Source organism: Puma concolor, chromosome A3 (assembly GCF_028749965.1).
Source record: "Puma concolor isolate L17-30 chromosome A3, mPumCon1.1.hap2, whole genome shotgun sequence".
Classification (NCBI taxonomy): domain Eukaryota; kingdom Metazoa; phylum Chordata; class Mammalia; order Carnivora; family Felidae; genus Puma; species Puma concolor.
Genome location: NC_141669.1, coordinates 38,693,328 through 38,721,262, shown reverse-complemented (window position 1 = coordinate 38,721,262; position 27,935 = coordinate 38,693,328). Strand labels below are relative to the sequence as shown.

General features: G+C 47.6%; 1 long non-coding RNA gene across 1 annotated transcript; it reads left to right on the top strand.

The window, feature by feature from the left end:
• The first annotated feature begins 12,430 nt into the window (after positions 1 to 12,430).
• On the top strand, positions 12,431 to 15,447 carry LOC147582385 (uncharacterized). Its single transcript, XR_015248704.1, has 2 exons — positions 12,431 to 14,312; positions 15,183 to 15,447. It is a non-coding gene; the product is annotated as an uncharacterized LOC147582385 (long non-coding RNA).
• The last annotated feature ends 12,488 nt before the right edge of the window (positions 15,448 to 27,935 follow it).

The following is a 27,935-nucleotide window of genomic DNA, read 5'->3' as shown; positions in this document are numbered from 1 at the left end:
CAAGCAACAGGTCACTGTCACTTCCTCCCCCACACCCTGGGAAAGTGCACAGGTTGAGTTCATTCCATGAGCCACCGTCTCCTGTTCTCAGGCCCAGTCATGACCCTCACTAGCTATTTGATACTCCAAACATCAGGTATCAGCCATGTTGCACGTGGGTCCAGGGTCGTCTGGAGGTGCCCAGGAGACAAGAACAGTTTGCTAAGAAAGCGTTAGAGTCAGTGCCTGGAGGAGATGCCTCCCCACTCCTCTGCAACCATGAAAGTATTAACTGAAGGTGAATGCAGTCATCCAAACAGAAGGCAGAAGACAGCGAGAATAAAAGAGAACCTTCTGGGGCAACTGGGAGTCCACAGAGACCTGTTTCGAGGCAGAGCTGCAGAGACTTAGGAGTTCAGGGTGGAAAGTTGGCCTGGCATATGTTTGATTTGCCGCCCCCTCACTCCCAGCTGTATGGCTTTGGGAACGCAATCTAAGCCTTCTGCAGTTCCTTTCCATGTACTTGTAACGTGAAAGTAATGCCAGCGAGCTCCTGTGTGAGAATCGTGGCGACGATTAAATGAGATGATGCTCAGAAAGTGCTTCCTGTGCTGCATCGCACGTGGCAGGGGCTCACTTGGTTAGGAGGGTCGGTGAGGATGGCAATTTGATCCCGACACGGACTCCGTGAATGTGTTTATTCCCGTTTCACAGTTGAATAAACTCGGGCTCCAGAAGTTAAGTGTCTTGCTCAAGGTCACCTGGTCGGTACTGGGCAGATCCTTCGATTCAAGTTTCACTTCTTTTGTGACGAGGATCCCAGCGAGTGATCCACACGTCCTGAGGAGGAGAAGCTGGGACCAGAACAGACATTCTTCTTGGGAAATCAGAGGGTAAGGGAGAGCCAAACCAAGAACCGGCTGAGCCTAACAGCTAGGTAAACATTAAAATGCTCCAAACCATTACGCAGAACTAGGTAGGGGCATGTCTGCCAAGATCTCGCTCCTCTGTTTGCCTGAAAGTGCCAACTTATGCAAGATTTAACTACTTTCCCCTGCTGGATTTGTACTCCTGGGGTCATTTAATTGATGGGAAGTCTTATTACATGGGAGCAGATGTGAGGTTTCTTCTAGAAGGAGCCCAAAGTCGGTGGGCTTCAGCAGCAAAGGCAGGGAGTCCCCAATCTTGCCCCCAGGACTATTTCAGGAGGGCTTGAGTTTCAGAAAAAGACCACCTCTCTGGGACCTCCATCTACAGGCCTTTGTTCTACCCCCAGTGAAGTCTGCTCATCAAGGCAGTATTTGTTGACCAACTTACCCAAGGGCCAAAGGTCAGAAACTGCAGCTATGAGTTAGGACTAAGAGGAGGGGGTGACCCCTAAAGTAACAAATGCCCTTAAGCCCTGAACTGTGGCACTCGCCACAGTTATTGGTTATTGCAATGTCACTGGGAGCTTGCCTCTGACTTGTCTTTGCTCTGACCCCAGCACCTATATGATGGCATGCCAGGTGCTTCATAGATAGATACCTGTCAAATGAACAAATAGAGGTCACCATCACTAGAATTGAGCTTGGTCACACCCTCTGGCAGCCACTGTCTCCTTTGGTCCCCGTGGCAGCTTGAGAGTTCCCCTTGGCACACGGCGTTCCCTGTAGATACACACAAGGCTCATCTGGGGACATCTAGCTCATAAGCAGCAGCACAGTGGCTTCTGAGCACAAATCCTGGGAGCCTTCCACGATGCCAGGGGGTGAAAGGGTGCGGGAGGATGGGGAGGAGAGCTGCCCGGTGCTTTCTGGGGCCAGTGCCAGCCCTTTACTGCCTTCTCCCCCTGCAACGGCTTCGGGGGAACCAGAAGTTTGGGCCCGTGTGGCATCCTAGCCTCGGTTGCTCTGTCGCTCTCACTAGCTTCTCTGAGCAGAAGGACCAGGTGAGACACTGTCAAAGAGCTGTGGCTTTTTAGTGGGAAGACCCACAGTCTAAGAACAGCTCAGTTCCCTGCCAGCTGCGGGTCCCCGGCAACGTCATGAGATACTTCTGTTCCTTGGTCTCCACGTCTGTCTCCTCGGGTATGGTGAGATGGGCAAAAAGCCAATGGGAAAGTGAATGGACCTCGGAGCAGGGGGGTACCTGGCCCATGACAGGTGGCAGAAAAATTGTGAAGGAGAAACGAGAAAACACATGCCAAGGCCTTATCACCAGCCCTGGGTTCAGCGAAACTTGCTTCTTACTCCTGACCAGCTTTAGTGCTGGGGATGACATCTGTCCAGCGTCCTCACCCCGGGAGTTCTCCCTCTCTGGCCACCACGCGTCCTCATCCCCAGCTCACTGACAACCACCCACTGCTTCCCCACCAGCCCCCTGGCTGCTCTGGGCCCCCTGTCGTCCAGTCCTGTGGCCTCGAGTCATGTCCGGCCTGGCCCCACCACCGACCTCACTGACCTGTGCGAGCCTCTGCCTCGCAGAGACATGCCAAGTCTGTCTGGCAAAACTCTGGATCGTGCCAAAGGCCACATTACGGCTTTTATGTCTCTCCTCAGCTGGGCAAAGTTTTAACCATCTCATGGCCATTTTGAGCACATTCCCCACCCGAGCTACCTAAAAACTCTTCCACCTTCTGGAGTGCCCTGGCCTTCCTTTTCAGCAGGTGACTTTGCCTCCCCTGTTCTGGCAAGTCAGGTGCCCTAGGATGAGCGCCTCTCTATGTGCCATCAGAGAGCCGTCATGGGCCACACGGCACAGCTTCAGGGCAATGGAAAGAGGGGACAAGAAAAAGGAAGGGTGAGGCGAGGAGGGGTGCAGGGGACTCTGGTCTGGTTCAGTCGCAAAGATTGATCCTGAAAAAAAAAAAAAGAGATCAAAGGAGGCACAGGGCAGGTGAGAGTGAGAGGGCATATTCTGACTGTCAGAAATCAGGCATCCTCAGAGGTTGGGACCTCTAGAGTCCCGTGCTGTCCAGGACAGTTGGGTTGTGGGCCGAGAGCCTGGCCGGAAGCACGAATGTCTGCTGTCCCGGGGGCTGCTGACCACTGGCCTGGCTCATCTGTGCACTCTGAGGTAGAGTGAGAAGCAGGCTCGCGGAACTGCTCATGGAGGGGGTGACCCGGAGGTCAGCAGAGGGAGTGGGGACCAGGAGAAGGCATGGAGCACCCTGTCTGGGAAGTGGCTTCTCGTTGGGGCTCCCCAGTCGACTGCCTTTGAGACGAGGAAACAAGACCTTCTGCCCACAGGGCCTCAGTTTGAAATTTAGAAGCTGGCCTGGATCAGCAGGCTTCCAACTTGGAAGTGTCATTTAGAGAGCTTATCAAAACGGCGACGGTGAGTGCCCCCTACACACACATACACATAGGCACACACACGGAGTCTGGGATTCAGCAGGTCAAGACTGGGGCCTGAGTCTGCATTTCTAACAGGTACCCCCAGGGGGCTGATGCTGCTGAGCTGGGGGCCACTCTTTGGGAACCACTGGCGTGCATCACGTCCACTAGCTCTTCCAATTCTGAGATTTTAGGATTTGGTTTCCAAGAAGGACATAAATGGTAAAAAAATAAATAAATAAAAAATAAATAAATAAATAAATAAATAAATAAATAAAGAACGGAGCCGCTCAGAAGAACAAGGAGAAGAAGTTGCCAAACCCTCGGCCTAGCCTTGACCAGGGGCCAGTGTCACGTTCTCGCCCGGGCCTCACAGGGATGGGGCAGTGGCCCAAGGGAGCTGCGCTCTCCTTCCGTCTGCTCTCAGGGTGTCTTTTCATTTGGTTTTCATTGGATTCTACATCTGACACCGTATTTCATGACACCAGCTGCTTGAATCGGTAATGAAATACTTTATGTGAAAGCATTTTGAAAATAGGAAGTGGAAGGCGGGGGGGTGGGGGTATTTTTAACGTATGTTCATATTTTCTGCTTTATCTCCTTCAAAACAGCACATGATGATTGCGATAAAAGAGTATAGTCGATGGGAGAGAGTTGAATGGGGCGGAATTGAACGGATCTGAATTAAATAAGAGTTGCATTATCCCTCCTCGTAGTAACCAAACTCTGAGTGAATGCCGGAGGGAAGACTGGCTGGCTCCAGAGATGAGAAATTTGCTCTCCCCGAGGACGGCGAAGTAGACAGGTGACAGGAGTGCACAGTGCAGGTGCAACGGCCGCGGAGAGAGAATATTTGTCTTCAGGGGACCTGGAGCCACGCGGACACATGATCTTCCACACTGGGGTTGGGGTTGGGGGGAGGGGGCTGAACTCCAGCTGGCCAAATGGAGCCTGTGGTCAGAACATTCAGAGTGAGAGCCCAGGTTCCCTGACCCCAGGCCAAGGTCTCCCCCATCATCTCTACGTGCCCCCATGTTCTCGGGGTTTCTTCCCTAAGAGTGGAGCAGAGCACCTTAGGTGTGGACGCCACCTGTCATTTCGGTTTTCTGTCTCTACAGGTTCAGCTGCTCCCTCCAGCCATCCACCCCAGCGCCCCTCCACGCACAGAAGCATAGCGATCACGGGGACTGAAAGGCTGACTGAACACGGTTTGCCCGTGAGCAATACCGTCTCGAACCCTGGGACAACCAAGGAACCTGCCTGAGGCCCTGTGATGGCCAAGGCCTTGCTCTGGGCCCCTGAGCTATGCCTCTTCCCATGAGAGGAGGGGTCCGAGGGGCCGTGCTGGCAGGCTGACCGTGCTCCGATGCACACGCCCAAGCCTGCAGGGTGGCCCGGGTGCCTATTGTGGGAGGACAGTAATGGAGCCAGGAGGCCCTCACACCTGTGCGCCAAGTCCCTCGGGGTTCAGTCAGAGCTGGGGCTGGAAGGCGGGGCTGGCCTCGGACTCGCCTCTAAGACAGTGTCAAGTGCCAGCCTCACAAAGAAATTATAACCTATGTGTGTTGGGAAAGAGCCTGAAAAGAGCAAAGCAACCCAGAGTCCTGGCAAAGTCTCAGGGCCAACCTCCGGCCAGAGGCGCCCAGCCAGGCGGGTCCATGGCCTGCAGAGCCCCGTGGCCGCTGAGGAGGCCCCTGCTCGGCTGGTGGAATTGTCCAGCAGCACTCAAGAGCCCTTCTCAGAGGGGCCAGCCGCGCTCTCCGCCACAGTTGTTTCAAGCCAAGATCCCAGGTATTCCTGAGAACACTCTTAAGTGGACTGCTGGCCAGGAAGGCGCCAGGCAGCCCAGGCCTCAGCAGCCCCACGACCTTCTCCTGACCTCTGCATAAGGACAAGTCAGACTGAAGCCCCAGGTTGAGCCCACTGGGCAGTACGGTGTGAAAACACACCCAAGGCACCAAGGACCTATTTTCTGTGGCCACCACTTAGAACTTAAAGAAGCTGGGGCACTGAACTACTATTGATCAGATATAAATATTAGATTTGAGCTAAAAAAAAAAAAAATCAGCCGAGGGGAGTCTGGGTGGCTCAGCTGGTCGAGCATCTGACTTCAGCCCAGGGTCATGATCTCACAGTTCATGAGTTCGAGCCGCGCGTCAGGCTCTGTGCTGACAGCTCAGAGCCTGGAGCCCGCTTTGGATTCTGTGTCTCTTTCTCTCTGCTCCTTCCCCACTCGTGCTCTGTGTCTGTCTCTCAAAACTGAATGAACATTAAAAAAAAAATTTTTTTTTTTTATATCAGCCAAACAAGTATCAATTGGGAGAGATCCCAACTAACCAAATCATTGAGACCTCTGAGTGCAGCCTGCCATAAACTTACGTGAGCCGATGGCTAAAACACAAACAAAAACAGAAAACTACTGCAATCTTAGATTGCATTAACAGAAGCATAGTATCCAAAATAAAAGAAGCAGGAATGGGTCAGGCCATGTTTGGTGTATTGTGTTCTGTTCTAGGTAGCACATTTTTAAGACCATAATTACAAATCAGAATATTCTCGAATCGGTAGAATGGTAAGGCAAAGGAGCTTGGAAAGTAGCCTTGGAAGAAGTTTTAAGGAAATGCCTGTTTGGCCAGAAGGAGGCAGGAATCCAGATGTAAGAGCTACCTTCCAATACTTGAGGGGTCGTATGTGAGAATTCTCAGTCCAACCCGGGAGTCCACGGGCATGCTGAGAAACGCTCCATACCTGTAGAGATAGACTGAACCTGTCTGCGAAACTGTGTGTTCCTCCATATCAAGGCCTTTAAAAATCCTCACTCTGTGGACTTGGTCAAAGACTTCTATGGTTGGGAATTTATCCCAAAGAAGGCGTCGGAAGGCGGCAAGGATTTTCCTCCAGTGATTTTTACTGCTGTGTTATTTACAATATCGAAAAGTTAGAGACAACCTAAGCGTTCAATAGTAAGGACATGGGTACACACGTTGTGGTACCTCCATGCTACAGGAAATCTGGCAACCATTAAAAATATGTCTTCGAAGACTATTTAGCGATCTGAGAAATGTTCACAATGTCAGTGAAAGGATGCATGGGGGGGGGGGCGATACCTATAGTCAACAGGATTGTTACTTTGTAAAATACTTGCATGCCCCCACGTGCACAAATAGGAAGAAATGCAGCCAAAATGCTGAGTGTTTGTCACTGCATGTTATATTTATCAATGATTCATTTTGTGTTCCCTTTTGCATGTTTTTCAGATTTTCTGCAATGCTTAAGCATCATCTTTATGATCAGAAAACAAATACTAAAAATATTCGAAGAGCAGTCGTATGAGGAATAGGGGACAGGCTCCGGGACGAACCTGCTCGGTGACAGCTTCCCAGTGAGGCGGGGGGTCCTCGGCCGCTGAGTGTCTGGCTTGCCTCGGGTAGGAAGGAGGTTGAACAAGCGGGCGGCTCCATGCGAGAGTCGATAGCGCAAAGGGGAAGTAACATTTACCGAAGACCCGGGCTAGGTCAGTCCGTGTGCTCCAAATCTGAGACTTGGAGTTGAGATAACTCCTGTAATGACCGAAGATTAGTAAGAGTTGGAGCCGGGATCTGACTCCAGGATTCTCTGCCCCTTTACCCCATGTTTGAAAGAGCCTTCTCCCTCTGCAGGAGTCAGGTCCGATTTGGGCACCTGTTCAACTGTCCTGCCTGCGTCACTTCTTGGGATCGAGAAACAAGTAGGAAACCTCACAATCTGTTATGGAGACTTGACTCCTGACAGATTTCTGAAGACTTAGGGTGGAGACCTCTCCAGGATGGGAAGTGCTCAGGGAATGGCGAGAACACAGCTGTGTTTCTCAGATTCCAGTGTTCCCCTCATCACCAAACATCTCAGGGGGGCCACTTATCACATGGATCGAAAATCCTACTGATAGTCTCCTTTTCTAAGTCTGTGGAACAGAGTCCCTTTCTCTCCCGGAAGCATGATGTTACCCTCAGGGGCGAATCAGCCATCTAAGTATAAAATATCCTATGTTCTCCCCTCACCTCTGCTGCCTTGCTCATCTGCTAGGGTGTCAAAGAATGTCTAACCCAGCTCCCTTTCACAGAGGGCAATTCTGAGTCTGCCAGGAGGCTGACAGGCCCGCAGCGAACTGCAGGACCATCAAGAGGTCCAGACACCAAACCCAGAACGGTCATATGCCCGCCTCCCACCAATAAGACTCTGGACTTAGAGAAAGTTACTTAAGTGAATGAGTTGTTACTTTCCTGAAGGGTCTTCAGTGGGTCCCAGAAAAAAAAAAGCCACAAATGTAATAGTTCTTTAGAACTTTCTGAGCACTGATGCATTCCTGACTTATCAGGCATTACCTTCCCTGCACCGGCTACACACATGCACACACACACACACACACACACACATCTTCCCCATAAGGGCTCTGCATGTCAACTAATTTAAGCAGTTCCTGGCTCTAGCCAACAGCGCATGGAAAACAGGGGTTCTTTTCAGGAAAGTCTTGCCCGAATGTGATAGATGAACGCTCTCAGGGCCCAGGCCCCACTGGGAGCACCCCTAAGAGAGGTAGAAGTACAGTCTCCCTTTGCAGACACTGTCCACCAAGAGATTCAGCTCTGAGGGTCAATGTCATTGCATAGACTAACAAGAAATAAGATAGTTTTTCTATCTCGGAACTGGGGGTGGGGGTGGGCAGGGAAGGTGGACAGAACAGTACATTTCTTGTTTTCTGATTTCTGGGAATTTAAAAGTAGTCTTTAGTTTTCTTTCTTTCTTTTTTAATTTTTAAAAGTTTATTTATTTTGAGAGAGACAGAGACAGCACGAGTGGGGGAGGGGCAGAGAGAGAGGAGGAGAGAGAATGAAACCCAAGGAGGCTCCGCACTGTCAGCACAGAGCCTGATGCGACAATCAGACCCACGAAACCATGAGATCATGTCCTGAGCTGAAACCAAGAGTCAAGACGCTTAACCGACGGAGCCACCCAGGTGCCCCATAGTTTTCTCAAAGTAAGTTGTGTTTCCAAATCCTCCTACTGCTGAAACATTTTCTAAGAAAAGGCAGTCTTTGACCATCAATACATATTTAGGAGAGTCAGAAATGCTAAGTTGGACCATTTCCTCTGGCAGGAGAATACGTTATTACCAACCTCCAGCATGTCATCTCCAGAAGATGGAAGCATTCCCCCTAGAACAGCCACACAGCCCACTTTGGTGCTCCAACTGGATGGCTTTGGGCAGTTCACCTGTCACCTCTGGAGGTCTCACCAAGATACCTCCTAGTTTTAAATTGTGCAATTCAGGGGCACCTGGGTGGCTCAGTCGGTTAAGCGTCCAACTTCGGCTCAGGTCATGATCTCTCGGTCCGTGAGTTCTAGCCCCACGTCAGGCTCTGTGCTGACAGCTCAGAACCTGGAGCCTGTTTCAGATTCTGTGTCTCTCTCTCTCTGACCCTCCCCCATTCATGCTCTGTCTCTCCCTGTCTCAAAAAAAAAAAAAAAAAAACATTAAAAAAAATTAAAAAAAAAAATAAATTGTGCAATTCAACTCGACTATGAATTGATCTAGACCAGGGGTTGGCAAACTACAGTTTTCCTGGTCAAATTCAGCTTCCTGCCTGTCTTTGCAAATAAAGTTTTATTAGAACACAACCATGCCCATTTGTATGTTTAATCCATGACTACTTTTGAACGACAATGGCAAAGTTGAGTAACTGCAACAGAGTTGTCCGCAAAACCAAAAAGTATTTGTTACCTGCTTTTTTTACAGAAAGAGTTTGCCAACTCCTGGTCTTGAGCATTAGAAACTGAGATAGGTTGAGCAAGACAATGAGCAACCAGGTATTCTGTAGGGAGCTCACGGCAAACCATCCATAGGCCAGGAATCTATTTATATTTTCAGTCTTTGCCACCTACTGGGATCACCCAGCAGGCGGCAAACTTATGGAACGTGTTAAATAGAACTTTCTTGTCGTTGTCCTCATGCTGCTGCCTCTAAGTTTCAGTGAGTGGCCCTTGGCAGGCAGGCACACCTGGCCCCTCCCTTTCCGTCCCTCCGCCATCCCATAGACTTCCACCACATCTCTCTGCTCACCCTTCCTCTTTCCAGACTTGACTCTTGGGTTTATTTTTTAAAGTCTGTCCTTAAACAGAAGCCTCTCCCTCCCCTCGAGTGTTTTAATTGCTCTTCTCTGGCCCATGTCCAGGTTCATTATGTTCATGGGAAGCCTATGGCCAGAACTACCCACTTTCAGGAGCAAACTTCAGTTTCAAACAAAGAGGGAAGTTTTGGCTCTAAGGCTTGGGGTTAGAAGGCCAAGCTTTGTGGACAACATGGGCTGGAACCCTGCCTCTTGAATTTTCTCGTTATGAGGCCTTAGTCAGTAACAGCCAGGCCACCTCCAAAACCTCTAAGGTGGTTGTGTGAACTGGTGACACATGGGGCTCAGTGCAGAGGCTCATAAAAGCACACTCAGGATCTGCGGTTGGCTGTTGATGCTCTTTGTGGGGGCTTCTGTCTTTAGAGAAGTCACTTGTATATTTGGGTGTGTGGATAGATAAACAGGTAGGTAGGCAGGTAGATAGATAGATAGATAGACACATAGATACAGTTGACATTGCAACTGACTTCTCTGAAGATAAGTCTCTCTCTCTCTCTCTATATATATATATACATATATATAGATACATATATATATGTATATAGAAGCATACATATACATATATATATATATACAAATACACAAAATCTTAAATATATACACATGTATGTAATATTTATGTAGTTGTGTTAGGTGTGTATATACCCACACACAGTGTGTGTGTGTGTGTGTGTGTGTATACACACACACATATATATATAGTGTATAAATATATACTATATACTGCCTTATATATACACATGTATTTATTTATAAATATTTGCAATAGACTTAAGACTAACAAAAGATATCTTGTTTCCCAGCTGAGCACTAGGCTCCTTGTAGGGACTCAGCCTCACCCATCTTTCCGCACACGCAGGAGCCAGTGTGGCATGTGACATACAGACTGCCTGGGTGAAGAAACCCGGAAGGCCACCGTGCGGCTCAGAAAAATGAATTCCAGGAGAACCTAAATCGAGAAACACTTGTGAATTCACGTTCTAGGCTGAACGGCTTTCAGAGCCCTTGTTTGAAAAGTTATTTAGCAAACATTTGTTGAACATTTCAAGTGATCCAGCTCCCTTCAAACAGGGCGTGTCCTTCGCACCCCTAAGTATTGGTTTACAACTCATTAGCCATTTGACAGGGCAGCTGGGAGGGCAGGGGTCGAAGAGCAATGTAACCCTGGAGTGTCCCACGCCACTGTCACCTGGAGGTCCCGCATCCCTGCGACATTAAGGAAAGCCCGTGAGAACACGTTTCCATTCACAAGCACCTACGGCAGGCTCCAATGTTTAGCAGATACAGAATATCCAATTCCTTCTGGGCTCCTACCTGGGTGCCCAGCATCCCGTGAGTGTCGCTGAACCGCTTTCCCCCCGAGAAGTACCTGGGATGGCCTTGCGGGCAGCTCGACCGTCCCTCCGCTGCTAGGGCCACGACGACAGGTACTGGCCAGCAGAGGCTCTTGTCCCACATGTCACAGTCCAGCACGTCAAGTACAGACAGCCCAAAGGCCATCATCTGGGGGCTGAGGGGAGCCCGGGGTGCCCCCCCCCCCGATTGGCCCCGGGTAACTCCTGAGTGTTTCACAAAGCAAAAAAGTTTCCAGAGGCCTCCGCTTGCGGCTCCCATTACCCCGAGCAGACCCCTATCTCTAATAGAGATCACGCATTAATGACAGAGACAAGTCCTCAGGAAGATTAAAGGCCTTGTATAATTAAAAAGATAAGAGCAGGCCTGGGAGAAGGAAATTGGGATTCAATTAACACGAGCGCCCTCCCCCCGCGGCTCCCCCGCTATCAAATGTTCCTCTCACAAGTGGCCTCTCGACTCACCGACTCACCGAGAGCCAGAGGCTGAAGGGCTCTTATTTATGGCCTGCTCGAGTTGGGCCCGGGGCCTTCCTCAGCCGGGGAGTCTGTTTACTTAGAGCTCAAGAGGGGAGGGGAAGAGCAACACAAATCCTGCAGGAGGAGGCAACAAGGTGCTTTTGACTCCTTTTCTTTTCTCGTCTCAGCTCCTCTGATCTTCTTGACAGGGGAAGAAAAATACTCAATAGACGGTCTATTTCCTTCCTCCTTCAGCCTGAGGCTGACACAACAGGCTAAGGGTCACTGCTGAGAAAGCTCTGTTGGGGTTATTTGTGTTGGGAAACCAAAGCCACTTCCCCCTTTCCGTCTTTCTCAGGTTTCCATGGAGGCAGAGGGAAGATAAGGTTGGAGGAGCAGCTGCTCCAAGGGCCTGTGGGACGGGACATGTGGGGTGCGCCCGCCTCAGGGAGCCTCACTCCCGATGATCTTCTGAAGGACCCGGAAGGGGGCGCAGAGTTCACTCGGGTCCGGGGTCCAAGCTGGAGCTGGTAGGGTGGGGACAGCCTGTGGGCGTCAACAAAGAGCAGAGGGGACCCCAGGCCTGTGGGAGTTAGTCCCAAGGGGCCTCTACTCATCGCTCCTACTTCACGGCTCACTAGCGGCAAAGGCAGATCTAGGCCCCAGCACCTTCTGGAAACGGAACATGGCCGTCTATTTGGATGGATGGACTACGCTTTTGAAAGACTGTTTCCGTTGAAGGATGGTGAAGCCCACGCTGTTGCAGCTTCTGTCTCTCTCTTTTCCCAGGGGTACCTGGAACCCTAGTCAGAACTCTCCCCACTAGAAATCAGCTCCCAGTCGACTTTTGGGACTTCGAGGTGTGCAATCAGGCCAATGGCGTCCATGAGGCTAAGGAGGATGGTCTTCAGGAAACTAACGCAGGGCACCTGGGACCAGGAACCCACAAAACAGCACAACAGCGGGAAGGAGTGGAGAAATTTGCAGATAAAGCATAATAATCAAGGTATTAGATCATGTCCCATGCCCAGTTAATCATCTTGGAAGCTCTTTTCAAAGTTGTACATTAACCTCACTTAATATGCCCCAGACACCCGAGGCTCAAGACGTTTAAACCCAAACTCCACATTTTAACCTCCCAGTATCTTATCCTCCTGTGTTGCTTATTCTAGCAAATGCTTCTGTTAGGACTTTCTGAGCCTTAGTTTTTCAATCGACAAAACAGAAGGAACCCTGCCAGCTCTGTCTCCCTCCGAGTTGACAGAATCGAATAGAGAGCTCAGAAACAGACACATTTTGCAAAATGTAAAATACGAGGCAGTTCGTCAAAGCCGCAGACCTTGGCCCTCCTCTCGCTCACTGCCCATGTCAGTCACGTCCTCGCCGGCTCTCAAAGCAGGGGCTCCATCTCGCACAAAATGAGGTTGCAGTGACACTAAGTGAACTGCGATGGCCGGCCCCTGTAAGTGACAGACCCCTGCAACCCCTCGTGAAGAGCCCCAGAAACGTCCCTCGGATGCAACACACAGCCATTTTCATAGAACCCCAGGGAGACTGAAACTGAACTGTTAGTATGGAACAAGGAGTTGACAACGATGGCCGGGATTTCAAGCCAGATGGGAAAGGAGAGGAGCTGCCTAGTAGGCTTGCCAAAGAGCTATTTGGAGCAAGCAGTGATGTGGTTATAGAGCAGAGACCTTAAAGGTAATCAGCTACACCCCTCATTTCCCAGAGGAACCATTTCAACTGAGAGAGGGTGTGGTCATCAGCCTTCAAGATGGTCTCCTAGAATTCCTGCCCTTGTGTTGTCTCTCTCCCAGACTGACTAGGGCTGACCTGTGCAACCAACGGAATGTTGAGGAAATCACAATTTGTGACTGCTGAGCCTAGATCAGAAAGCACATTGCGACTGCTATCTTGGATCACTCACTCTGCGGAAAGCTAGCTTCCGTGTCACAAGGACACTCAAGTGGTCCTATGGAGAGGCCCTCATGGTGAAAAATTGCAGCCTCCTGCCAACAGCCAACAAGGAACTGAGGTCTCCTGCCCATAGCCATGTGGATGAACCATCTTGGAAGAGGACACTCCAGCCCCGGTAAACCCTTCAGATGATGCAGCCCCAGCCAATGTGTTGAGAGACTGTGACTCAGAACCTCCCAGCTACACCACTCCCACATTCCTGACCTGCAAAAACAGTGAGATAATAAATGTTTGCTATTTGAATTCACCGAGCATGGGGTTTATTTGCTATACAGCAAGAGACAACTCACACAGAGGGTGTCTATCACCAAGTTATGTTCTGTATTCTCGCAATGTGCCCACAATCATTATCTCATTTCATTCTGATACTTACTTGACTTCTCTGGCTCAGAGGTAGAGAGGCTGCAGGTGGGAGAGGTTAAGTAGCCTTTCCAAGTTCACACGATGCATGATAGCAGAAACAGATGAAGAAGCCAAGGATTCTAACTTCTAATATTTTCTCTGTGCACGCAGTCCAGCTGCTGAACTCACATTATGTGGATATCTGCACCATTAGCCATTTTTCTAGGACCTGCTTTGTTTTGCAAGGATTCCCTATTGAATGTTCTAGGACACAGACGGAGGCAGCATCACCGGTGGATGAAGAGGTTACCTCAACTTTAGCACGACCTGAGAAGCTAGACGGAGTATTCCTGGCCACCATTCAACAAGCCTCAACTGAGCGCCTGCCATATGACAAGTGTCAAAAAAGCCACATCTACAGGATGCATTTCCTAGAGGCACAGTTCAATAGAGAGCCAGGGGGTGAAAAAAAAAAGAGAAAAGAAAAATAAGAAAGCTATAACATTTGAGCTTGAAATGTCACAGGGAGCCAAGGAAGTTGTCTGATGGATTGCCCTGTCATCTCCAAGCCAAAAGAAAAAAAAAATTTCAGATCCATCAATTTGTTCCTGCCCTTTTAATCCAAACAATATTTTACAGCATCAGAATGCAAAGAAATTATTTTCTTAGACATTCAACGATGCACGTGGATTGCTGAGCACTTCACCAGAAAGCAGCAAGTGAGAACTACAAGATGTTCAAATGTCTACACATCGTATTGATCCACATTACACGTAAAAATACACTATAATATACATGGTAGCCTATTTTGCGCCACATGTTCATTTATTTGTTCATTCACTCATTCGTGGGGACCCCACGTTCTACGTGCCCTAGACAACGAGTATGAAAGGACACCTGTATACATGTGTTCCAGCTGCCCAGGTCTAGGACCACCCCTACCCACACTGGGCATGCTCCTTCCTCTGGACCACCCCTGCCCATGCTGGGCATGTCCCTTCCTCTGGCTTGCTTCCTGGGCAGTAGATTTATTCTCGAGTATCCTTTCTTTGGTCCATAATCTAGGATTCCACCACCTGCTCCTTGGATCAAATGTTTGGCTCTTGCACTCAGATCCTGTTGGGATATGTCTTTATTTGCAAAGTAGGCTGAAAAATTCCCTCTCCTACCACAAAAAGATGATTGGCAGCATGCAATACATGTGCAGAAGTTTAGAGAAGGACAAACCCCACAGGTTGGCTTCATAGCAAAGGCTTCCAAGAGAGGCACAATTTGATGGGGCCATTTGCCAATTCTCAAACAAGGCCTTCCTCCTCTCACCCTCAGGCCTTTACTCACATTTCTGCCTCATCCAAGCAATCTTTCCTGGTCCCCCCAGCCACATTTCTCTTTCTCTGCCCCGTCATACTTGGTTCCTCCACCTCAGCGAACTGCTTCATGTTTGAATTACCCGTGTGTGCGTTTACGTCTCCCTCTACATTGTGAGTCATCATTAGGCACGATTGTGTCTACAACCCTATACAATATCTAGCACAGGGAACAATGAATCTTTATTACAATGACTACCATTATCTACTCTCATTTAACAGATGATGGAATGAAGGCACAGAAAAATGAAATGGCTTGCTCAGGGTCATACAACTAAAAAGAGGCAGAACTGGGATTTGAACCCATGTCATCTGACTGCAGAGCCTGTGTTCTTAATGCCTTCACAAGACTGGAAGGTATTTCTTGCTAGTGATTCCATACCTGCTGATCTATAATTTCTATCTAATTCTGTTTTCTAGAGGGATCTAAGTCAATAGACGGAAGCTCTATTTTTACATCCCTTAAAATACATTAAGACAGCGCTGATTATGTTTCCTCTGACTATTCTCGTCCTGCAGGTGAAATATCTCTATTCTCTCAAGAGTTCTGTAAGATTGGCTGTTTCTAACTCCCTCACCATCGTGGTCAACCTCTGCTGAATATCCTTGAGTTTGTGATAATTCTCATAGAAGGTGAAACAAACTGAGGGTTGATGGGGGGGTGGGAGGGAGGGGAGGGTGGGTGATGGGTGAGGGTGGCTCACGATGTGAGACTGTGAGTTAAGGAGAATGGGAACTGAGAAGATCGGCAGATCTGGGGATGTGCATGTGAGAGCCGGTGGGGAGAAACGCAGGAGCCATGGAGGAGCAGGCAGTGAGCCAGCAGGGTGATCGTTTTGCTGTCCCTTCCGTGTTGCAAAAGGAAAGGGAGGGGGACGGTGGCTATCAGAAGGTGGAGCAGGCAGCAGGGTCAAGTAAAAGGTTGTTGCTACGCCAAGAGCATCGGGACAGGGGAGTGTTTCCATAGAGAGGAAAGGGTGAATGGGAAAAGCAAGGTTGAAGTTGTTGGAGACAGTGTAAGGGGGAGAGAACCACCATGCTGGAAGGTACAGAAGCAGCTCGGCGGTAGAGACAGAAGCATCGAAGGTCTGAAGGTCCAGAGGAGGGAGCTGATTATAACCTTCACTTTAATTTTTTTTTTTCGACGTTTATTTATTTTTGGGACAGAGAGAGACAGAGCATGAACGGGGGAGGGGCAGAGAGAGAGGGAGACACAGAATCAGAAACAGGCTCCAGGCTCTGAGCCGTCAGCCCAGAGCCCGACGCGGGGCTCGAACTCACGGACCGCGAGATCGTGACCTGGCTGAAGTCGGACGCTTAACCGACTGCGCCACCCAGGCGCCCCATAACCTTCACTTTAGTGCTTTATGGCATGCCAGTGTCTTCCTCGTTCATTATTTCATTACATTGTCTACCAATCCTGGGAGGGAGGTGTTACTACTATTTCTAGTTCACGTGTAGGACGACGGAGGTTCAGGTAAGGTAAATGGCTTTCCCAAGGCTGAAAAAGGCATACGATTTTCTGACTTCTAGACTCTTTTTCCTGACCTTTTGCCCGCAGCCTCTTGTGCTGTGCACCAAGGAATTCAGCAAGGTGTGAACCAAGGCCGTGCCCTACAAGGGAAGCAAGAGAAGTGGGTTTCTGGCATCATCAGACATCAAGAGAAACAGCCTAAGCTTACGCTGGTCTAACGGAGCCCAGCTCCAACAATCTCTTGTATTCTGAGAAATAATAATCCATGCATTATTTTCACTAAGCTTAGTTGAGTGCCGCTGTGTTAAAGAACCAGGAAGTGAGTTAGGACTGGAGTTTTGTGTGGCCAGAGAAAGAGTAGAAGGTACAAGATGTACAAGATGAACCAGGACAGTGGCCATGCGTGGCAGAATGAACAACCAAAGAGTGAAATGCCTGCACAGAAACCCATAGCGATAAAAGGGGATCGATCCATGGAAGCAGATAGCCTGAGAAGGTCCCCAGAGTGCTGAACCCAGAATTATACACATGTGCAAGTCTGATGGCGAAAGTAGCTACAGAAACTGAGAGACCCTAGGGTTAAATGAATATTTTGGGTGAAGTCAAAACATTGACTTTAGGTCTGGGACTGCCCCCTCCCCCCGCAAGAAGGCTGCAAGAGAAAGCATTTTGACTTGGAGAAAGGACGTGATCAGCCAACGGAGCAATGAAACTGTCCATGAGAAATCAAGTTGGGAGGCTACCGGAACATGATTCTGGAAGCCAAGACCAGAATCCTGGCAATAAAGATTGGAAAAGATGTTATGAAGGGAAACATGGATAAGATGTGATTATTGAGTAAAAGAGAATGAAGAAGAAGGGGGAGGTCAAGGATGACTCTTGATCACCATTAAAGTGGCAGCAACATTGTTGGATAAAGAAAAATGTGAAGGGTCACAGTTTATGAGGAGAAGGGAGCATAAAAGAGCACAGGGGTATAAAATCCTTTGATAGGTATCTGGAGATGCAGACTAAAACTCCTGACAATGGTCGAGCCTAAGCGATGAAGATTTGGACGTCATCAACAAGGAAGAGGCATGTGACTTCTTGAGAATGGGTTATAAGGGAAAGAAGAAGAGAGGTGTTATGGTCTGAGTTTTAGGTCACACCGAGGAGAGGGTGACAAGCCAGAGAACTATTTCGTAGAGTGTCAGGAAGAAGCATTTCAATTAAAAACAGGACAATAATAGGAGATACCAGAGAAAAGGGCTGAAGGCATTAAAACTTAGAGGTGATACAGAGGCCCTAGGTGTTCTTGGGACCAGTGCCTGGGATTGGGGACAGGGAGAGTCATATTTTTGTGTGCAAAGAGTGGCCTAGGTCTAGACGTGGAACAGAGGTCCAGAAAAGGAAAGACTGTGAATTTTCCTAGAGGGAAATACTTTTCCTTAGGAAGGAGAATTATAAAGATTTAGAAATTCCTTAAATTTGATACTAAAGATTCATTAACAGCAACTAACAAAAGCCTCAGGAACTTGGAATTCTTTAAGGCAATGGCCAAACTCTCTTTGCTCCCAGAATGCTGCTCTCAAGGTGTTGCCAGGGTAAAACCAAATGCCTGGAGGCCCAGGCTACATCTTTGAGGTTGCTAAAAACTGGCCTCCATCTCGTGCTGCCGCCTTGGCCTCTGAGCAGGTATGTAAATAGCTTCACCATTGTCCCCAAATCAATATACCCCTGGAGGACCTTGGCTGTAGCTAGAACTTTATAGCAAATGCATGTCAGGAAACCCATGAGAGCATATTTCCATCTGTGTACAAAGAATCCTTAAAGCTGCTTGCATTTTTGTGAGCTGAGAGAGCTTTGGCAGAAGAATGTCCACCCCTAGTTCTGCTAGACATCTGAGCTCAGTCAGTGACAACGTTCTCTGAACCCCAACTGAACTGTGTGATCTGACCTACAAGTGTATATATGAGGACGATGGGACAAGATATTTGAAACTATCCCAGCACATACAGGTAGAGTCCCATTTGTGTGTTAATAAGAGAGTTCCAGTTAGCCAACACGGGTTTGAGTCTTGGCAACCTCACTTACTCACTATGTGAACTTGAGCCTGTTTCAGACGTTCAGAGCCAACTTCCAATCTCAGACCACCTCATGGTGTTACAGCTGTAAGATGAGCCAATCTACTAAAATGGACCATATGATATAGAAACACTTATAAATTATAAGATGCTATATTTTATTATTATTATTATAGTGCCAAGAAATGGCAAGGAAGCCTTTCTTTAAGTTAGACTTGAGAGCCTGGAGTTTAAACATTTGACAATGATTTTCCCTGCCTGAAATTTTTCCTCATCTGCCATTCTGAACTCAGTAATACATAGCAAGTCTCCATTTGCCAGTTATCCTCAATCATTTTTCACAGAGAAACTTCACAGCCCCGTGCCCTCTAAAATAAATTTGGAACTAAGTCAGTAGGTTTGGAGAAGAGAGTTTGGTGAGCTGAAACTAATAATTCATTCTGGGGCCTGTGTCTCATGTTCTCGTGAAGTAATTCCAAACCTTGACTCCCTTTTGGACTGGAGCTATCAGAAAACATCCATGTGGCCTTAGTCTGGGAGTGCTACAAAACACATCCTCTGGGCTCACTTCAAATGCCAGGCACTTTCCCATCCTTTCAAATACAAAATGTAATCCAACCCTCAACGCAGCTTCTGGGTTGAAACGACTCGTCCCACTTAATAGATGAAGACACTGAGGACAGAAAAAAATTCAGAATGTGCCCAAAGTCATACAAATAAGTGTCAGAGACGACATTTTAACCCCTTTCTTCATCTCCTACATTCTTTTCATTATACAACTATAAATTAAAATTAAAAAAACAACAACAGTCTCTGTGAACTAAGTGAATTATTTGGGCCTCCTTCTCATGGTATTTTGACTCAAGAGTTTCACTGAATCCTCTGGTCCATCAGCCTGAATATGACAAATTATCCCATGGAATGGACTGTGGAATTCAGAGGCAGATCCACATGTGTATGGACACCACTTAATATAGAACACAGCCAGCATTACAGATCAACCAGGAAATAATAGAGTATTCAACAAATCTTGCTGGGACAACTGGTCAACCATAAAGGAAAACTAAATTGAAATTCTACTTCACCGCATACACAAAATCAATAGAAAATGGCTTAATAATTTAAATGTGAAGAGCAAACTGTAAAACTTTAGAAGAAAGTGTGGGGGGAATATCTTTATGACCTCAGGATAAAAAATACTTTTATTTTAAAGCACAACATAAAAAATAAAGCTCATAAAGACAAGATTGTTAATTTTGACTGTGTTGAAATTGAGAACAAGGGTTCATCGAAATACACTATAAAGAAAATGAAAAAGACAAGTCACAAACTGCGAGAAAATATTTGCAACACATAATCAACAATAGATTTCCAGAACAGAATTTCTGAAAATCAGTACAAAAAAGACAATTTAACAGAAACAGTCCAAAGAAATCATGAGTAGTCACTCACCAGAAAGGAAAGCACAACCTGCCAATAAACATACAACATTCATTCACCATCACAGACAATCAGGAATATTAAAATTAAAACCACAATGAGAAACAATTCCACACCCCAATATTTGAAAGTCTGATAATACCAAGTATTGGTGAAGAAGTGGATATTCTCATTGCTGGTGGGAGTGTAATTAACACAGGACATTGAAAACCGTTCAGCATCATCTAGTACATTTGAAGATATGCATACCCTATGACCCTGAATTTATACTCCTAAGTCTGTAACACACACGCACACACACACACACACACACACACACACACAGCACTTTACCTGTGCAGCAAGAGACATCGAAAAGAATGTCCATAGCAGAATAGCTATCATAGAAAAATATACTGGAAACAAATCAACAAAGCAAATGTTCATTAACAGGAAAATGGATAAATAACTTTTGGTATATTCCTACACTAAAATAGCATATAGCCACGGAAAGAAAGTATAGATGCAAACGTCAACACACAGGGCAAACATATTCTTGAACACAACGAGAAAAAGGTAAACTGTTCTAGAATATACATATTTTGTGACACCATTTCCTATAAAATTCAAACATATGAAATAATGAACAATCTATTGTTTGGAACATATAGCTTTGAGGCCAACTGTAAAGAAAAGTGAAAAATATAATGAATCTAGAACTTGGGATTGTGGTTGCTTGTGGTCTTTATCCTACTCTTCATTCTATCAGTCTTTACACCTTACATATGTCATCTAGGCTGTGTTGTGAGTATGAATTTGGTAGAGGACCCAGACAAGGAAAATTAATATTTGTAACTTAGAGTATGCAGTCTTCTAGCACATTGGGTACACCCCAACCCAGTACTAGCTCTAAGCTCCTCTTCTTGAAGTCCGTGTAGCCAGCGCTTGGCACAACAGCTAGAGCCTTACGGACGCATAAGAATAACTTAACGAGGGAATTAATATGGGAGGGCTGATTGAAGGGACGGGTGGCTGGACAAATGGATGCGGAATGAGGTGGACAGCTCAAAGCCCAAATAAGATGAAGGTATTTCATAGAGACTCTGGGGCAACTTAGGGAGAGAAGCAGGAGGCTAAGATGAGATCTGCAACCAGAATCTTATTTCTCTTATCCCCTGAGTGCACTTAATCAGATAAAATCAGGATCCCCTAATTTAACATAAGCCTAATTGAACCTCTGCTTTATTAAAAGAAAAGAGGACTATGAGTCTACTACTGCTCAACCCTCCTGCCACTGGTCAGCTTGGAGAATCACCTCTTCTTTCTCGACCCTCCTATGCCTTGCCCTGACCCTTGCTCCCCAATCCAAGCTGATTCAATCTCCCGATGCATTTTGATTGTGGACGCTGTTTTCTGATTTGCAAGCTTGATGCCCTCTGGGCCCTCAGGGTGATAAGTTTGATGAAGGGAAATGTGTTTTATTCATCTGTTAATCCTGCACCTATTACAGCAGTTGGTAGATCACACATGCTGGACACAGAACTTCTTTTGAGATCAACACTGGGACGCAGACTATTAAAAGCAGTGAATCTACAGTCAAGAACTTCAAAACTCAAGTATTAATAGACTGACAGAGTAGGGATCTCAAAATCAGAAAAAAGGGCCAAAATACAAAGTAGACTCTAGGCTGATTGTGGCTAAGATGTAAAAAAGCAATTTAAACCAAGCCCTGAAGTCTTGCTGAGTCCCCTGCTAAGCCAAGCAAGTCTGATGCACATAAGATACCTTGCAGACCACATACAGCCCAGGGGAGAAATTGGCTCCATAAAGTTTAGACTGGGATATCTTTGGAAGATTAAATAAAAGTTAGGTTTGTGGAAATAGGACATTCGAGAGGAATTTTTTTTTTTTTTTTTTTGGTCTTTATCCCCGGAAAACACGTCAGTGTTTGGAAGAGATGGGCAGCTGACAAGGCCAGGAAGAGGTGCAGAAATGCAAGCAGGTGAATGAGGAGGGTAGAGAGGTCATCCACAGAGACGTGTGAACCTTGGATGGAATTAATCATGCCTCTAATCACTCAGGGCCCTGTCTGAATTGATCCTATATTAATTGCGGTGCAGTTACCAAACTCAGTTGAAATTCTTCTAGCACATACTGCGGGAAACTCCCCTTCTAAAGATCTATTCAAGTTGCTTTACTTTGCTTATACATCGAATACTCCTTTGCAGACAAATGTAAAAGGAGAACTTGAGGAAGAGACCAGGTTAGGACTCACAGCAGGTTCTGATGATGTCTTTCCGTCTTCCTTTTTGGAATAGCCCCAGATCTTGGCTAGTTAGCCTAATTTGTGAAAGCTCATGTTTTTCAACTCCTGGATGAAATGCCTCACAAAAGCAGCAATAGTCAAGCATTTATGACCTATTGACCACTCACTGTAGGCTGACACTATCTTAATCCGCGAACCTCTGTTATCCTTGTAATAATCATGATAGTACCCTCATATGAGGATTATCACCCCATTTTCTATATGAGAAAACTGAATTTTGAGAGATAAAGTAGGTTATACTGAGTGATAGAGAAGAGGTTAATCTCCAGGGCCATCTGATTTAATCTCCTACTAGATGCTATTCATAAAGACATTTCTAAGGAACACCGTGTTCTTTACAAGGATCTCTACCTACTTTGAGGGCAAAGAACAACCGCCATTAGACCATGGGAAGCATGTGAGCCAAACTTAGCACAAAGATGGGCATCGTGCCACTCAATATGTCTGCTGATTGAGTTTTATTTGGAGTCCACGTAGAGCATGATGGCTTTGAGAATGTCAACCAGTGAAGACATCCAACTTCTTCTTCACTTTTCCTCTTCTTTCTCTTCCACTTTTCCTTTCATTCCTTCCCACCTGCCTTCCACTAAATGAAAATTTACAAGCACTACTATCTACAAGCTATGCGCTAAGAGCTGAGACACAGAGATAAAGGAGACATAGACCCAGACTCAAGGACGTTGGTGTCTAGACATAGGAACACCATGGCAGCACAGTGCAAGAAAGGCCACTCAAACCCAAGTTAGAGGAGACAGTCAAATCCAGTCCTATCTCTGTGTTCACCATTAGACCACAGGGCAGTGTTTCCAAATGGGACAGAATTCTCAGGTGCGTCTGTCTGGCCGGTGAGGACAGTTCTGCAGAGGAAGCAAACCACACATTACATAGAGGAAGGACAGTGAGACCACACAAAGGAAGGACCATCTAACGAGGGGTAGAAACAGAGGGGTAGGGAGAGAGGCAGACAAGTTCCAGGAAAAGGGGAGGGGGTTGGAGGCCCCAGGAAGCAACTTAGTGATCAACAATATGCCTCCCTGACCAGTCACCACCCACTCCCACACTCGGCCCCTTGCCTTTCAAGGAACACTTTGACTTCTCTCTGTCCTTAATCTTGTAAATAAGAATGGAAAATGTAAATTGCATCTGTGCTGGAGAGCAGGACAGAGACAGAGCCTGCCTGTCGAGTGGAGGGGAAGATCCATTCCAATATTTATTTATTATTATTATTTCGAGGAGAGGGGGAAAAAAAAGCCAGAAATATTTCCAAAATGTCAACACTATTAAGGAAATCTGAACACCTTAATCCATTTAAATGTCAGCTAGAACCAAGCGCGGGTTTTCGGGAGGGGAGAATGAGGAAGTAAGGTGGGGCAGAGGGAATGAATGCCAGATTCCACATAATCTATCAAAGTTTCTTTCTTTTCTTAATATATTAAATATTAAATGCTTCTTTGCATCTGAGTGAGAGAGGAGAGAGAGAGGGACCAGGGTGGAACTCATAAATGCCTAGATAATTGGTTTTGAGGGTTTTTTTTTCTTCTTTCTTTCTTTCTTCTTGGCGGATTCTCAATTTCCCTATAAAAGAGAAAATTCATTTCCAGCCGCTAATGTAATGTCAGCGTGCTGTTTACTAAGCATGGATGATGTATAGGGGGACACTACTTTCAGAGGACTACTTAATGATGCATAGAATTAAATCCTGAGCTCCTCAGCTGAGCCTCCTCCCTCCCTCCTGGTTCCCAGGCTCCCAGTGCATCTTGGGAGGAGCCGGGTTGGCATAACCTGTCTCCGTGGTTGCTACAATTCTGGGGTCTCTGCTGAGGAAGCTTGAAAAGAGCCCCTTACCCTCGGCGGGCACATTTGCCCCTGGTGGAGCCTGGGATGAGCTCCTGGGCAGTAAGAAGCTGACGGAGGAGGGGGGAGATGGCTGCCCAGTGCTGAGGGGACAGACGTAGGGTGTGCATGAAGGAGCACGAGGTGTGGGGTGGGGGGGGATACAGGGGTGAGAGGGGGCAGGGCCAAGTTGGAGAGCCCTGGTAAGGAAAGGGCCGTCCAGGAAGAGGTGGAGGTGGAGCTTCTCTGAGCTAGCCCTCTGGCCTCTGGAAACCACAGCATTCAGATGTCAAGGAAAATAGATGGGGGCAATTCAGCTGCGTCCCTGGGACTTGTGAGGCTGCCATTGCCAGGGCAGCACCTTAGTCCTTCCCCTGCACCAGCCCGGCATTTGTGTCCACTCCCGCTGCTCTCCCAGGAGGTCTGAGCCGGCCTGGTGTCCCCTGAGGGACAGGACCCTGCATTGAGACTGCCTGGCTCCCTGCCCTGGGGAAGCGACCCAGCCAGGCCACCTGAAGAGACCGCTAGCTTTGGCTGGCTGGCTTGGTCACCAGGAATGGGGAGAGAAGGTAGGAAGGTAGACATTGGGGTCAGTAGTGGGCTGAGGGGAAAGGGGGCAATTCAGCATTTCCAGGGTGGGTGTGTGGAAGGGTAACCAGACACACGGTCCCTTCTGAATCTCCTCCGGAGCTGCTTTGGCCTCCGTCATCCTACTGAAGCTGCTCGCCCTTCTCCCCCTGGGTAAACTGGGCAGCCTCGTTTTCTTTGTTCTCCTGAGCATTTGGTATCACTGACCACTCCCTCCTTCTGGCAACCCTCTACTCCTTTGGCATCCTCGACACTGCTCTACTTCTGACAGCTCATTGCTCTGTATCCCTCGTGGGGGCCTTTTGTTCCTCCAGTCTGCACACTGTAGACTTTCTGTGGGCATCTTTCTTGATGGCTCATTCCTTCTGTATTTTCACGCCCTATGTAGGTTCCTGCGTTTCAAGGCTCCAAGTTGATCTCTCTAATCTAACCACTCTCCTGGGCTCTGAGGGCAGAGTTGCAGCCATTTCTGAGGCACCTTGACATAGGTGCCCTGCTCTCGTGGCCCATTCAGTATCGCCTCCTTTTGTCAGCTACCCTTCCCAGTGCCCATTCTGCCCACGCAATTGCCATTTGTCTAGGCTCTTGGATCGGAAAACGTGAGTCATCGTTGTCTCTCTTCTCATTTATCAAAGTTTTCGAGTGTCCCCTGGAGTCTCTCTTTTCTACTCATCTCCTGACCCAACATCACCCTGATTCGGCTCTTATGCCTGGACTCCTGCCAAGGCCTCAGGTTTAACCTGCCCCTGGTCTAACCATCCCCATCCATCCTGAACTCTGAGGCCTGGCTCATCTTCACAAAACACCATTTCCACTAAGTCATTTCACAGGGGCTGGTCACCAGCCACTCACTTGTTTTCCAGACTGCACTGCACTGAGCAGACCCCACTTCAAAGGAGAATCAAGGCCCAGGGGAGTACCATTAAGCACGAGTCAGGAGTGGCAGGAATCCCCAGGCAAAGCCCCCTGTTGGAGAAACTGAGAGTTTCCAACCTGGAAGAAGAGAAGCTAAAAATTTACCCTTAAACTGAAAATCTGAAGAGCTATCCTTTGCAGCCGAGGGAGAGACGGAGAGATGTTGATGGACGTAGAGGGATGGTTCTGGAACCAGTGGACGCAAGAAATAATCAGGTAGATTCGGCAAAACTTTCCATAGTCAGAGATATCTGAAGATGAAGTTAGCTGCTCCTGTTCTGTATGTATTCCTACAAAGACTGACGGTCACGTGCGAAGATACGTTAAGAGAAATCCACACTAGGGGCACTGAGGAAGAGCTTTCTTAGGAGGGCTTTACAGTTCCTCTCCCCGCCCTCACCCCTGCCCTCAGAGGTCCTGTGCTATTCTACCTGACTTCAAGGCCCTCTTTCAACTGACCCCACCTCTGTATCCATCTTCTTTCCCAGCAACCCAGCCTCTATCCGGGCAGGCCAGAATCTTCACTGTCCCCACAAGGCTCAGGGCAAACCTCTGCTCACGTGGCTTCCCTGCAAACGGTCTCTCGCTGATCCTTCAGGCCCGCCTCCCGCAGGAAGCCCGCCAGGTTTCTCTGCTCTCTCCCCTCTCTGACTCACAGCCACTCAACCACATGATCTTATACTGTACTCCCTGTCTCCACCCTCAAAGTTTTCTAAGCATGAATCACGCTGACCTGTAACACATGAATTGCAATGCTTCTTCCGCAGTCTGTCAGCATCTAACTAACACAGATCCTGGCACACACTGGCCATCAACAAGTCCTTGTTCAGTTGATTGATTAAACACAATTCCGTAGAGGCGCCTGGGTGGCTCAGTTGGTTAAGTCTCCAACGCTTGATTTCGGCTCAGGTCATCAACTCACGGTTTGTGGGATTGAGCCCACGTAGGGCTCTGCACGATAGTGCGGAACCTGCTTGGGATTCTCTCTGTCCTTCCCCCTCCCCCCGCCAAAAATAAATAAACTTAAAAAAAAACATTTAAACCCTATTCCATAGACGTTTTTTCTGCCTATCTCGAGCCTTGCTTTGTTAGCCTTGCCAGTCAAAAAAACATCATCCAAAGACAGAGTCTGTGCATGGCTCTTCATCACATATGGAATAAAATGCCAGCCCCTGAGTTTGACACCCAGATCACCTTGCATCCCGATCATAAGCTACTTTCAAAACCCTCCTGGATCCCTCACGACCAACCCACACTTTCGCTCTGAGCATATCATACTCCCAGTATTCCCTGCCTGGAATATGCCCTTCCCATCTTTGTTCATCTGGAAAATTCCTATTCGCTCTCCAAAAGGCAACTCAGAAATCACCTTCTCGGCGAAGCTTTTACTGATGACCTCTAAGGCGGCTCCTTTGCTCTCTCCTCTGTGCTCCCATGACACTTTGGGCAGATCTCCATTATATTGCTCACCATATTTTATTATAGTTAATTGTGTACACATCTGCCTTCCCCACTGTATGATGTGCTTGCCCTTCAAGGGCAAGGACAATGTCTTACCCATCTCTCATCCCTCTGGAACCCAGCAGAGTGTGAGGCATATAGTAAGTATTTAATTAATAAGGAAAGAGAGAGGGAAGGGACAGAAGGAGAGGGAGGGATGGAGTAAGGGATAGAGGGGAAGAAAGAAAAGAGAAAAATCATGGGCATTAGGGACGTGGTGACAAGGATCTGATGAGGCACGTAGGCCTGACCCACAGGTTATATGTGACCAAGGAAGAAAACACTTTGTGAGACTGAAAAAAGATCGTTGCCTTCTCTCTGAAACACCCACACTCGTGTATGGTTACAGCTTTCTCACAGTATAGTCCATGGCAATTAAAGCAAATCTGCCTCCCTTCCAGGACGCGGATATCTCCCTGTGCAAAAGTGGGGAGACAGAGTTTCCATGAAGGCTAGAGATCCTGAGTGACGAGATAGGGTAGTGTGGTGCAGGGACTCAGGAGCATGGGCTGTCCCAGAGCTGTGTAGGTGACGTCAGAGATACCTGTCTCCCAATTCCCTATCTGATCCTCGCTTCTAGCCGAGTGATAGACTTCCCAGAAACATTTTGAACGGAGTCTGCAAGAGTTCATACCTAAACAAGCATGTCCAGTGAGCTATTCGGTGGTTCCTCATGGAAGCCCATTTGTGAGAAAGAATGACGAGACCGTCATGAGATAATTTACCATTAGGAAGAAAGTCCCTTAAGGGGAACCAGACTCAGCAGCCGAACCAAGGGTTAATGAGTCACGGTGGTATCGTATCGTATGTGGCATTTGTATTACTTCAGGGACTTGTCCCAACTCAGCTGTCCTGAG